We start from the raw sequence: 13,978 nt of genomic DNA, 5'->3' as shown, positions 1-13,978 counted from the left end.
CACACACATACACTGCGAGGGAGCAAGCACTCAGCTGGAAACCAGGCTGACTTGCTATCCGACACACAACGAACCCGCACGGATGATACCGGAGTGGGTTGACGGAGGCGACATCAGACGCTCTGGAGCGACACCCAGCGGCGGCTGGCGAGAACTGCAACTAACGACAGCACATATGGGCACAGGGCTGTTTATTTATGTGCGTGTTTGTTTTATTTGTCTCATTGACAGCGGTAAGATAACTAATGCCAATGCTTTATTTCGATGAACCCTGCAACACAGAAAAAAGCCAGTGGTTAATTAAGTTGATGATGGCTCCATTCAATTTAAGTGTCTGAGTAAGATGTTGGCAGTAGGCTACTCCAGTGTACCATTTACGCCCGCACACTTTCCACTTTCAATTTAAATGAGTAAGCAGAAATGTTGGCAGTCACAACTGCTTGCAGCTGCCCAAGTGATCTATCAAATTATCAAACGACAATAAAATGTCATACAATGGCACTAAAAGTTTTTGAACCATTTAGAGGTAGCTATATTCCTGGATAACCTGGGTACTTTAAACATAATCAGATTTGCATATTATATATATATATATATATATATATATATATATATATATATATATATATATATATATATATATATATATATATATATATATATATATATATATATATATATATATATATATATATATATATAGCCCTGTGATAGACTGGCGAAATGTCCAGGGTGAACCCCCTGCCTCTCACCTGTGATTAACTGGGATAGGCTCCAGCAGACCCCCGTGACCCTGCAAAGGATAAAGCGGGTATATAGAAAATGGATGAATATATATATATATATATATTTATATATTTATATTTATTATTTCCCCCCAAAATGTGTAAAAACATGCAAAAATATCAAGGGCTAAGTACCTGTTCTCCAGCCCATCAATATACTCCTTCTTATATATATATACCTCAATATCTCAATGCAGTAACAGTTAGGTGTGAGTGGATAGTCTGCTAAATTACAAAAGAAGAAAAGAAATCTATAGTTGTTTGATTTCAAAAACAAGTCGTTTGTTAAAGAGAATATAAAATATTATCAGACCTTTGCTTAAGAATTTAGACTCTAACAGTTCAATCAGATAGACTGTGTACAAGTGCAAGAAATTCATTACTCTCCCCAGGAGCGGTAGAAACAAAGATCACCAAAAGAGCAAGGTAATAGCAAAAGTTTAACAAAGGGACCCAGGGTAATTTAAGTCAATATCAGGAAAGCACTGAACAACAATGATGTATGGGATGTGGCTGCAACAAGAAAACCAATGCTCATCAAAAACAAAAAATGCATATATTCAGTTGACTCAATATTATCCAGACAGGGTAAAAGGCTATTTAAACCAAAACAGTATTTTCTGGTTTAAATAAGAAGCTAAATGAAAATGCTGCACTCCATCTGTGAAACATGGTGTTTTTATTATCATGGTTTGGGTTTGTTTCACAGCTTCTGGGTCAGATGACAGCTGAGATTTGTATCAAAGCCCCCACTTTCAAAACCCCAAATAGGATTAAGCAAGCTCGTATAAAAAATGAATAAATAGAAGAACTGAATCTGATCATGATGATGAGCAGTATGGCAGCTTGGCTGTCAACACTGTTGTCTCACTGCTAGAAGGTGATGGTTTAAATCACAGTTGAAGCCCTTCTGTGTGGAATTGTTCTCCCCATGCTTGCATGGTTTTACCTCTGGAAATCATGCATGCTAGGCTAATTGGTAGTTCTAAATCAGCCCTAGGAGAGTGTTACTGAGTGTGGATCTTTGTCTCTGCATGGCATAGTGATGGACTGAGGACTTGCACAGGGTGCACCCCGACCTTTGACCCAAACATTTCTAGGATAGGCCCCAGCAGACCCGCATGACCCTGAATAGGATGGATGAATGGATGAATCCTGATGATGTTGTCATGGTGAAACAATAAATTCTGGATCATGTCAGTGGGTTTCGTTCTCGCACACGGGGCATGTGGGAGGGAACTAAATTCTAAGAAAGCATAAAGGGTGTGAATCACATGGAATGACACCTACCTTGAACACAGATGTCATTCTATCACAGAAAGGTTAAAGGAGAATGAAATTCATTTTTTCAGGTCCATGTTACCTGACCTTAATCCGACAGAAATTTTGTAGAAGGACCTGATGTGCGTAGTTCATGTGAGGAAACCGCGGGACACCACCAAGTTGAAGCTGGTCTGTGTAGAGGAATGGACTAAAAGACCTCCAAAGTAATGACAATGGCATGTCATTAGTTACCATAAAAGTACAGATGTAGTAATTGCTGTCACCAAAAAATACCAGACACTGAAAAGAAAGGTTCAGACTCTCACATGTAAAATGATAACTTCCCACAGCTTCTAATCTGTGTCTGGTTTGAAAGGACAGTGATATCTAAAGTTTTATTTCCTCATCCTAGAAACTGAGTTAAAATTTTGATTCAATCAGAATCAGAATCAGCTTTATTGGCCAGGTTCGAACATTGTCCAACAAGGAATTGGACTCCGGTAATTTCGCTCTTTGGTAGTAAAATAAACAATAAAACAAATGTGGTATTTCTATGATACAGAATAAACATTTAAGGTGCAGCAGTTTGAGGTAGAGAAAGAAAAGAAGAGAAAAGAAAAGGCACAGTTCTGAATAAAATAAAAATAACCTATTTACAATTTTACAATTTTACAAGACAATTATACAAAAAATACAAAAAGATTATACAAATTATACAAAGAAATACACAATTGAATCAACATAAAATCAACATAAAATAAAAGTCATTGTTATTTAGTTGCCCATTGACTCCAACACACAGTACTCTTACTGAAATAGTGGTTAACACACATTATGTGACTTACTAAATGTGTACTGTTTGGGGGGTTTTGTTTGGACTGGCTCACTGCTGCTAAACTGAACAGAACTTAGCAACTGTTAACTTTGTTTTATTATTATTCCTTGCATAGGGTTTTCTTGTTATGACAAGTCAAGATGTCTGGTGGAAAAAGGTATACTGGTCATGAAATTGAGTCAGGGGACCAACAAACATTCAAAGCAATTAAGAGACTTACTGCAAATGCTGCTCAAATATCATGTGGAGTAATCTCCCATGAGGGAGTTCATTTGCATTATTTGCCTTCTCTTTGCACATACTGTCAACAGCACTGAGATTAATATCCTACGTGAAAATAAATAAAGCAGTAAGAAAATCTGTGGTAAAACTAATGCACAACTGCGTAGGCAAACTTCCAACTCAGCCACAGACCACCCTTTTTAAATAAAACACATCTGCAGAACAGATTTCTAATTACAGCCTATTTAACAGTGGATTAAATGAAGTGATATACTGTCTGTGACAGCAGGCTCAAGGCTGTGAGGTGAATCAATACTGCTGGCTGTTGCTCCTTACTGAGGAGGAATAGCACCACGGGGGTGCCCTCTCAGAACTTTGACTTCCCAGTATCTGCTTCACCGTGTGAGAAAGTTGCCTTCAGCTGCCTCTGCAGCTCCAAATTTAGGAGTACACCTCAACAGAAAAGATCATATCGCCTCAAAATAACTGGCGATGTAGAGGTGGACTGGTCAACAAAGTTCAGCTTTGAAAGATGTTTTGAAAAAGAAGGGCTAAAAAAGAGATTCCACCTATTTTTACGTATTTTTTTTAAAGAGATGACATCAGCTCCATTGAGCCCTGCTCAAAATAATTTATTTTATTTTGCAAGTTCAATAAGCAGAAGAATAGACGGAAGGCAGGGCAACACATTGACATTGCCAGTCAATAAAACGGTGGGTGGCAGCTGCACAGACACAAAGCATTTTTATTAAAAACTCATTCTTTTGAAAGTGAATGTAATTCTTTAGAGCAGCAGCAGGTCCCAGAACGCCATCTAAGTTAGAGATTCTGAAAACTGTTTGTTTTCAAAGTCAAAGTGTTATTTCATGCCCCACTCATCATGCCATAAATGTATTGATCTGAAGTGGCAGGGTTCTCGCTGAATGTGGCTGACCATTTGAATGGGAACTGGCAGGGACATGAGTCGAAGTGTTTGGCAGATGGCTCAGCATGTTAGCCCTCTTACATCAGTAGTGAGGAAACAAACAGGGGCGCAATGCAGCTCGCATTGAGTAAGAGTAGTGAGCTGTCATGGCACTGGCTCGCTGGCCTCCAAGGGAGGTTTAGTGGCTATTTTTAGGCATTTGGTCAATGCAGGGGGAGGGGTATTGAGAACTTCCACTTCATGGATTTTTATTGAGCAAAGCCATTAGTGTTTCACCAAGCTGAAGGCAGAGACGAGAAATCAATAAAGGTCACACTATTAGTGCGAACTAAAAAGTTACATACAATTTAACTTGCTGGCGTTTATTCTGCTGCTTGTTAACCAGCCTGGACCCTCAGAGGGAAGGAGTCTGGCTTGATCTGTTCAGCTTGGGACGTCTGTAAGATCCAGAGGGAGGCTGACATCTCAAGGAACAATTTGCATTCTCTTTGCCCTTGTAGACATACAATGTTTGTCGAGACAGGGATATTTCCTCCAACACATATACACAGTTTCTGTATTTATCCAAAATCTGGATCATTCCCCACGCTAAATAGAATGCAAACAATGCAAAATAATACAGTGCATATGACCAGATGCTTTAAAATGGTATTTGCCAACTAGATATGAGCTGGAAACTGTGAGTGGATCAGGAGCTTGACCTAACAAAACATTCAACTCTCAGCTAGGGGACAGCGTCTCTCTGCTTGGGCTGATACAGCGAAGTTCTGGAAGTGTAGTTGTGGGTTAATAAGGTGTCCCCTGGCACCTAATTCATAATTTATTTTGGTTATGCTTTGCACAGCATGCTTGTTCAACTGTAAGGTGTTGTTTAAGAAAACGAGGGTGTGATGTGATGATGGCACATCCCATTGGGGACAGTTTCATGCACCAGTGGTTTAACAGACTGATGAGATCAAGCTAAACTGTTTAGCTTGGAGTTGGTGTGCCACACTTTTCTCCTCAAGTCTTAGGTTAATGGACTAAAAGTAGAATAAAACTCTTTAATATTGATCAAACTTCTCTGTGGAGAAAAGATGGCTTGGCCTGTGTTTCCTGACGGTGAACCAGTGGAAGTAACCAAAACTCTTCTTGCAAAGCATTTTTTTTAGTTTACAGCAGAATCAAGAGCTGCTTCACTTCATCTCTTTTGTTCGATGAAACACCAAAACAAAGAATACTCGTATTTTTTCCACGTCTTTATGCACACCAACAGATTTTTATTTGAAACAGTCCAAAAGTGTCTTAGCACTTGAACTTCCTAAAAAGACAATGTTTAAATTCCAATATTCCTGTGCAGTTATGACAAGGATTAAAAAGAAAAAATGCCAATGGCTTAAACAGAATTTTGATATACTAAAAGATGAATGATATAATCCTAAATTACCTCCGTAAGATTCATTTTGCCCACGATCCAGTTTTATTATTAAAATACAAACAATCTGCCTGCAGACTAAATTGTCTGCTGATTTGAAGCATTGTTGTAATATTAATAGCGTCCAGATGATTGAGTATTAATGCAATACTCAAGAGAAAAGCTTTACATCAAAATAGTATATGGTGTTTAAACAAATCCTTTTATGTGTGTCATCATTTAGAGACCATAAAGTGATGGAATTAAACCAGTGGCAAGCCTCTCAATATGTCGGCCTTTCAACCCATGATGGTCTGGTTGTCATTTCCACTTTAGAGCACTTGTGATAATTAAGTTAAATGGGTGTAAGTAAAATGGACAGAAGATACATGCAGTTCAAAGTACTTATTGTTTAAATCAAACCCATAGTCTCATACCCATACTGATTATGTGTATATGTGATTAAAACAATTCATCTGTGCATTCAACTACAACAATAGAAATGTATGTGTTTACGGATGTTATCATAAGACTGAGATCTAGATTACAGTTAAAGACTCTTTGTCTCTGGGTACTTATCTCATTTTTTCATGTGTATACATTTGTAATTGAATACTATTTTTTAACCAAAGTAATCTACACAGTCATGTCCTCCCGGTCTACTCTGTGTATTAAAAATTATAATAGAGGAGAATATACTAAGAAACCCTGTCTATAAAAAATCAGCAGTCCATTTTTTAAGTGTCTGAATGGTGGGCATTTTTAGTGCGAAACACAAATTATGGACTCTGATGGACAGAGGAGAAAAACAAAAGCTGTTCAGGGAAAAATTGATCACTTTTTCATACAAGACAAAGCACAAGTAACCATCCAGATAAAAATAAAATATGAAACAAAATAAAATGGCAGCAATGAAAGCATCACATGGCTTCTTCATTCGGGCAAGGGAGTAGGAATGAAGTGGTTACTTCATTCCTACTCCGTTTCGAGCATGTTGGTGGATCCGTGAACTATTATTATATGAAGTGCTGTACACATACACACACACATATATATATATATATATATATATATATATATATATATATATATATATATATATATATATATATATATATATATATATATATATATATATATATATATATATATATATATATATATATATATATATATATATATATATATATATTTTGTACGCTTTTTTAACAAATAATAAATAAAATCTTCAAATCAAATCAAGACTTCGCTCAAGCCAACATGGTGCCAAAAAAGAAAGAAAAAACAAGCATTTTCAAAATAGGTGCAAAATAGTACATTGCGAGATGGTGTGAAGCTTTCTGCCTTTCTTTCTTGAGAAATCATCAGGACCAGATAAGTTTCATTTTCTCCAAAAAAATAAATACCTGAGGTCTGAGAGAGGAAATACCTTCTTTTCTGCATGACTGTATAATATCATTAACTTTTAGGTTACATTTCTTGGATGCAGATACACTCTTTGCTGTGTGACAGTGGGACTCTCAACCTCATGTGACTACAGATATCCTCAGGGTTTCACATACTGCACCACCTGAGGGCGTAACAATCAAGTGCGTCTAGCAGCAGTACATTTTTTGAGAATCAGCTTATTGAATCTTTTTAATACAGATGTTAAACAATATTTCATTTACATTTTTCATTGAGAAATAAATGTTTTCTACTGAATGCTGACAGAGTTTGGCACTGAGTGGTAGACCACAACCTACCTGTGTTTGGACAAATTTGACAGTTGAGGGTATGGTGGCCGACAAGGGCCGAACGAACTGCAACGGCCTAATGTGTCTCAGTTAAGGAAAACGGCTTCAAGTACAGAAACGATTCAAATTCACAAACTCAAAACGAGGTACAAAAAGAGGAACGTGTTTCAAATGAAAAAACGTGCTGCAAAAATCAAAGACAAATGCAGCATTATCAAACGCGCTGCAAATAGAGAAACGATGCAAAGCACAAAACTATAAAACAAGAAACCATCTTCAAAAGAAAAACGCTTCATAACCGGTCACTACAACCGGAAGTGGTCCAAACTGCTTCAGCTCAGGCCTGCAGGATGCCTGGTGTGTTTCTTTTGAAGTAATTCCACTGCTTCTTTATTGTTAAATTCTGTGCTCTGACTCAGTCTAAAAGGTCTTGTTCCTTTTGTTCTGGATGTACTTTTAACACTTACAGTCATTGCTCTGATGCATCACCCAGCTTTAAAGCTTCAGGTGGTTAAACAGAACATTCTCCTGTAGGACACTTTGGTAACTTATCAATAAATTCTCCCTTCACTGATGGCATGTGGCCCAAGCCCCAAGGCAGCAAAACATGCAAAGGTCATGAATTTCCTTCTACCTTACTCCAGCGCTGGGATAATGTTTTGTTTTGATTTGGCAAGCTGTGCCAAATCAAGCTGCGTTTGCTTTGTTTTCAACCCACAGAACAATTTTCCAGAATTGCAATGGCTTGCCAAGGGGCTCTCTAGCAAACATCAGTTACAAATTGTGTTGTTTTTTGTTTTTTGTTTAGAACAGCAGCTTTCTCCGTGCTCTTTGGCCTGTTTAATAACACATATGATAGATCTATGAATGATATTCGTCAGTTCCACTAATGTCCTCTAGCCTTAAGCTCTAACTTAAATTGTATTTATTTTATTTTCTCTACATTGTGCCTGTTGAATCATACAATAACAGTATTAATTGTATGTGTTTATTAAGTGTGTTAAATTGTTCATTGATGGATGCCTAAACACCTTGAGATGACTCTGTCCCTTTCCAACCCAATACAGGTCAACTGGTCTTAGGCCCCGTTTACACATAGCCGGGTATTTACAAAAATGGATAATTCCCCCTCTACGTTTTGAAAAATTCCATCGTTTACACGAGATCGTTTTCAAAATCTCTTCGTTTACACGAATCCGCATAAATACGCTGTTAACGTCATGCCAGCCAATCAGAATCCTGGACGACATCCACTGCCAATCCAACCAAAACAATAACAGCAATTGACCCAAATCTTGAGATCTGATCGCAGTCTGAGCTAAGCTACCGCTACCGCTACCTAACCCCAAAAACTACAGAGCAAGCATGCAGGTGAACAAGCCAGTGTGTATGTCTATGTGTGTGTATGCGTGTATGTATATGATCATGCGTGTGTGTGTGTGTGTGTGTGTATGTGTGTGTGTGTGTGTATATGTGTGTTCGTACGTATGTGTGTGTGTGTGTGTGTGTGTGTGTGTGTGTGTGTGTGTGTGTGTGTGTGTGTGTGTGTGTGTGTGTGTGTGTGTGTATATGTTTGTGTGGCTGTGTATGTTTGTGTATATGTATGTGATTGAGTGGCTATATGTGTGTGTGTGTGTGTGTGCGTGTGTGTGTGTGTGTGTGTGTGTGTGTGTGTGTGTGTGTGTGTGCGTGTGTGTGTGTGTGTGTGTGTGTGTGTGTGTGTGTGTGTGTGTGTGTGTGTGTGTGTGTGTGTGTGTGTGTGTAATAAACCAAACAAAGCTCCACCTGAAGTGTATCTATAGTGGGGGAGGGGGCGGAGCAACCCCGCCACCCGCGAGACCAGAGGCCGACACGGAAGAGCCCGGAACCCAGGCCACCAGCAACCCCACAGAGGGGAGAAGTAGGAGGGAGGCAACCCACCGTCTGCGAGCCCCCCCCCCCCCCCGGCGGCGGCCGAGGGGGCCCGCGGGCGGGGCCCCCACGGCGCGGAAAGAAGCAGCCAGGGAAAATACAAGAAAATATTGACGGTGGCCAAACTAATTGTAAACACAGGTCGCACACATGATGCTGGTGACGTTTCTGTTGCATAATGTGACGTTCTGAAGCCTAAATCTCTGTTTTTCTCTGTTTAGAAGCAAACGTGAAAACTGAGTTTTTGAAAATTTCCACTTTGGCCGGAGTTTTCAGAAATAATAGTTTTTTGTGACTTTGAGCTCCGTTTTCGTGTAAACGAACGGCGAAAACGCCTCCATTTTTGCTCCGTGTAAACGGGGCCTTAATGTTGTGATCTCCCTTTTGAGAGAAATGGTTAACATCAGCAGATGTTTCTAGTAACAACTTTCTATGTCTGAATAGCTTTTATGAATCAAAGTATACAGATGTACAAACAACTGTTTCTAACCAGCAATCACTGAATTTGCCACTCTAATGATTCACTTAGCCTACTTTTTCCACCAGCAGTGTATATTTTGTGGGTGTGTCAAATAAAGGCATGAGTAATTCAAATTGTTTGGGTATCATCAGGTGAAAGTTGAAGCATATTGGGTTTGTCTATTAAGACTTGCTTAAAGATAAAATCCCATTTTATAACAAGGCCGTTCATTTTAAAGGGTCCTCTTGCCTTTTTTTAACACTTTGAGACAACTAATAAACTTCCAGCTTCTGAAGGGTGTAGAAACACCAGCTAGCACGCTTTAAGAGCAATCTGAATCCACCTTGAGAGGTTTGACCCACATCTCTGTGCACAGGGTTTATCAAACTTTGGGTGACCAGACAAACCAAAAATGTCATGGACAAAATGATGGTACCCCTAATTCAATACATTATTGCATTTTCAAGACCAGTTCCTCCTACCAAATGATCTCTGTATGGTCTCAAAGAGTGTCTGCATCTGCCAAAAGAAATTATAGTCCACTTTATCTGAGCAAATCGCTCCTGCTGTAACAAGTTTGAAGTATTCTTGAGACCTTTCTAAGCATAGGATTAAGATTAAGATTTGAACTATTTATTTATTTAAGCATTCTTGGAAGACTTTAACCGTGTGTTTTGAGTCACAATCCTTTTCAAATGTTAAATTTTAACATTCTATCTTTCATTTTCTTCCTGAGGTCCTCAGACAACTATCTCTCCTTTGCTTTCTGTGGTACACACATTAATATCAAAGTACACAGAGGCAGGTTTTGTCCCTTTAAGTGGGAGGGAACCCCCTGCCCCCATTATAGACCTTGGATGATCCAAAAAGCACACAAAGTAAGTAAGACTGTCCAAAGCAGCACCACTAACAGAGGTCCTGGTCAGGAGTAAAGCTAACAAAGCGTTTGTCTTTTATCTAAGTTGAATACAGTAATCTGGAGCCAGGGCATCTGTTAAATCCAGGTATAGGATAGTAATCACAAGCTCTTCACCATGTTCATTGGTAACAAGAAGACCCACAGTGATGCCAAAATACTCTCTTTCTTTAATCTGTTCCACTTCAGCAGTTTTGTAGGTCAGATCAAGACGGCAAGAAAGTTGGAAGACCGGCTGTAATATCAAGTAATGATTGTAGGATTAACCTCTGCCCTCCAACAGCAGGCAGGATCCCAGGCTAAGAAAAGCCATATTATGCTGACTGCAACTTCTTTTTGGAAATTCAGAAATCAAAGCATATAATTATTAGAGACTTTTACGACACTGAAGATGCAGATAGAGGAAACAAATCCATATAACATCGGATGAAAAGTTTCCCTCCATGTTAGGAACAGTGGCAGAACCAGGCAGTTTTCAATGGGCTGGTCAGGGTGGGGTGAGTGGAAATTTTAGGGTGGCCAAGAAACACAATCATATGGAGGTGAAGATGTATGTTACCATAAGGCAACCGTATGAAAAAACGTATCCACATACCCTCATTGGATGCTCAAACTGCTCTGATTTCCCCTCAGATGAAGAGACAGCTGGACATAGCAGAACGAGGCTGCAGGTTTATATGGTATATTTGTGCACAAGGGATTGGTTGTAAAGTAACAAATACAATCCGCTTAAATATGCCGTGGAAAAGAAGTTGACGGGCCAAACCAGCAACTAATCTAGCTAGTTTTGGCATGTTAATAGCCAAAGCAGCGGTCTGCAGCTTATGCTGCCATTGTAGACATGCTAATGACTGTTTTCACTATGCTAATGCTCAGCATGTTGATGTGCTAATGAGTAGCTGCAACTACAGGTCATTTATTTCCAAAGCTGGTTTGTCAATTACAAGTGTATAACTTCTGCCTACTGCAAAAGTTCTCAACTTTTTCCTTTTTACTGCGCTATACTGTAATACAACTACCTGATTACAAACAGTATAGTTCTTAATTGGTAATTTTATATCCTTACCTCGTAGCAACAACCAACAACCATGAGTTTTTTTCTTTCTTTGCGGGCATTTTCAAATCTATAACAAAATGACTGTAAATTATGATTCAATTCGCCAAAGAAGACATTATTCACTTTGTGCTTGTCCTGTAATGAGTGTTAAAACCACATGGACTATGTGTTTGAATATGTACTTTGAGTTTCCAACCACCAGGTGGAGACCATACTCCACTGTGATTCCTTCTCCCATCACTTTGAGCTCATTAAGAAGGCTTGAGTCCAGCTAAAGACTATCCAGCCACCCATTTTCTATACCCATTTAGTCCTATATAGAGTCATGGGGGCTGCTAATGACAAGCATAAGATAAATTATTGTCAACATTACAAAAGTTGTGATGGAAAACCTTTCATCCATTATTAATAATTTAAAAACACACTCACTCTTAACTGACAGCCATCAAGCAATGTTTGGTTATTCCATGAAACTTGGTTGTTTTTCATACTAGTTTTCTGTCTTTGTTTTGACACAGCATATTACTGTAAGACTTTCCGGCAGTTAATTTCCATGTCAATTAAAAGCTTTTGTATCTGGGAAAACAATTAACAAAACGCTTTTTTAAGATTGCGTTACCTGTTTGAGCATTCAGTTCTTTATTCAAATGCTGCAGAAAATCTGAAATAGTTTTGGTCTCAAGGAACTGTTTTCATTGCTTACAAATATTGAACACTTTTGCTAATAGAATTACATTTTAATTTGTGTTAAGTTGCAGCTAAAAAGAGAAGGACAAGTAAAACAACTATCAAAAAAGATAAAAACATGCAGTCGAATAAAAAAATAAATAAATAAATAAAAAATGAAAAAAAAAAAAAAAAAAAATATATATATATATATATATATATATATATATATATATATATATACATTATCTATACCCGCTTTATCCTTTGCAGGGTCACGGGGGTCTGCTGGAGCCTATCCCAGAATCATCAATTAACCTATATATATATATATATATATATATATATATATATATATATATATATATATATATATATATATATATATATATATATATATATATATATATACCTGTAGTTTCCTTTTCCCAATATTATAGTTTTATTTTGACAATCTTAATACAGTGAACTTAAACTGGAATATTTTACCCTTCATTTCTTTGTTGTATTAAAACATTATGGTGGTGTAGATTCTCATTCACCCATATTTTTTTAATGTGCATTCTAATTACAGAACCACCTGACTTACAGCCGTGATGCCCATGGGTTGAAATCAGACTGTTCACTAGAAATTCAGATAAAGCTCACTCGACTCTAGGCTATTGAATATTCAAGCACACAATTTATTCCTCTGCAGCAACCTCTTTTTTTATGCACAAATAAAGTGAAATTTAATTGTTCCTTCTGAAATGGGCACGTTATTGTTGCCTGAATGAATATAGAAGGTTTTCATTTTCTCCTTTTATTTCGTTTGCATGGAATGAAATTTGAACTGACTGATGTATTTAAAATCATGATTGGCATTTGCACCTGCAACTCAGTGTGATGCTGCTCTCATTATATTTCAGTCCAGTTTTCAGTTGGGAGTTTATTACCATCTGAGCGTTACTTCAGATTTCTGGAATACTTTATAACACACTCAAGATAAGGACATTCAGATGGATAATTAATAGTGCTTTGCCAAATTTAATTTCATGTCATGAACAACAGACATGATATAATTCAATTATTATGCCAGTTTAGCTTTAATTTCCTCTGCAGGCCTTTGGGACAGGGCTGTATACATACAAACATGTATGCATACATGTATTGTATGTATACATGTATGTATGTGTATATATAACTTAAATATTCTGAAATACAGTCAGTTTATGAAATAAGTCTCATTTTATGAGGAAATCAAATCCTGTTCTGCACCTTTCCAGACACCTACAGATGAATGTCTGACAGTTCTGTCAGACTAATGACCTTATAGTCTGAAGACTGGATCTTCTGAAGTACAGGTGAGGATGTCAACAGCACATTGTTCCTCTGCATTTATTAATCTAAGCTCAATAACCATTTAGCAGAGAAGATACTAAAATATTCTACCAACTATGAGTTTATTTTATGACATAGCCTAATAAAATTGATTTTGTATTTGTCTTGTCACTGAAGTTGGTTAAGAAGATTTTTTATTTTTTTTTTTTTAAGTTTTTTCTCCCGTTTTATACTTGCTGCATACTACATAGCTGCTCAGACATTACTTGGCAACATTCCTCCCGGAACATTCCTCGGAAAGCCTTCTACAAAACTTATGTTTTTAAAATCATTCTGGTGACTTTTTGGCCATTGGAACAATCAGCCATCTGGAAGTAAAGCAGTAATTAGTATCTCCTTCCTTTATGAAACTCTATGAAACTAGACTTGTCATGACAAACCGTGCTCTCCCTCTCTGTGCATGTTACCAGAATTTTAAAATGCAGAGTT

The sequence above is a fragment of the Cololabis saira genome, chromosome 13 (genome assembly GCF_033807715.1).
Source record: "Cololabis saira isolate AMF1-May2022 chromosome 13, fColSai1.1, whole genome shotgun sequence".
NCBI lineage: Eukaryota > Metazoa > Chordata > Actinopteri > Beloniformes > Belonidae > Cololabis > Cololabis saira.
This window is presented reverse-complemented; position numbering follows the sequence as displayed.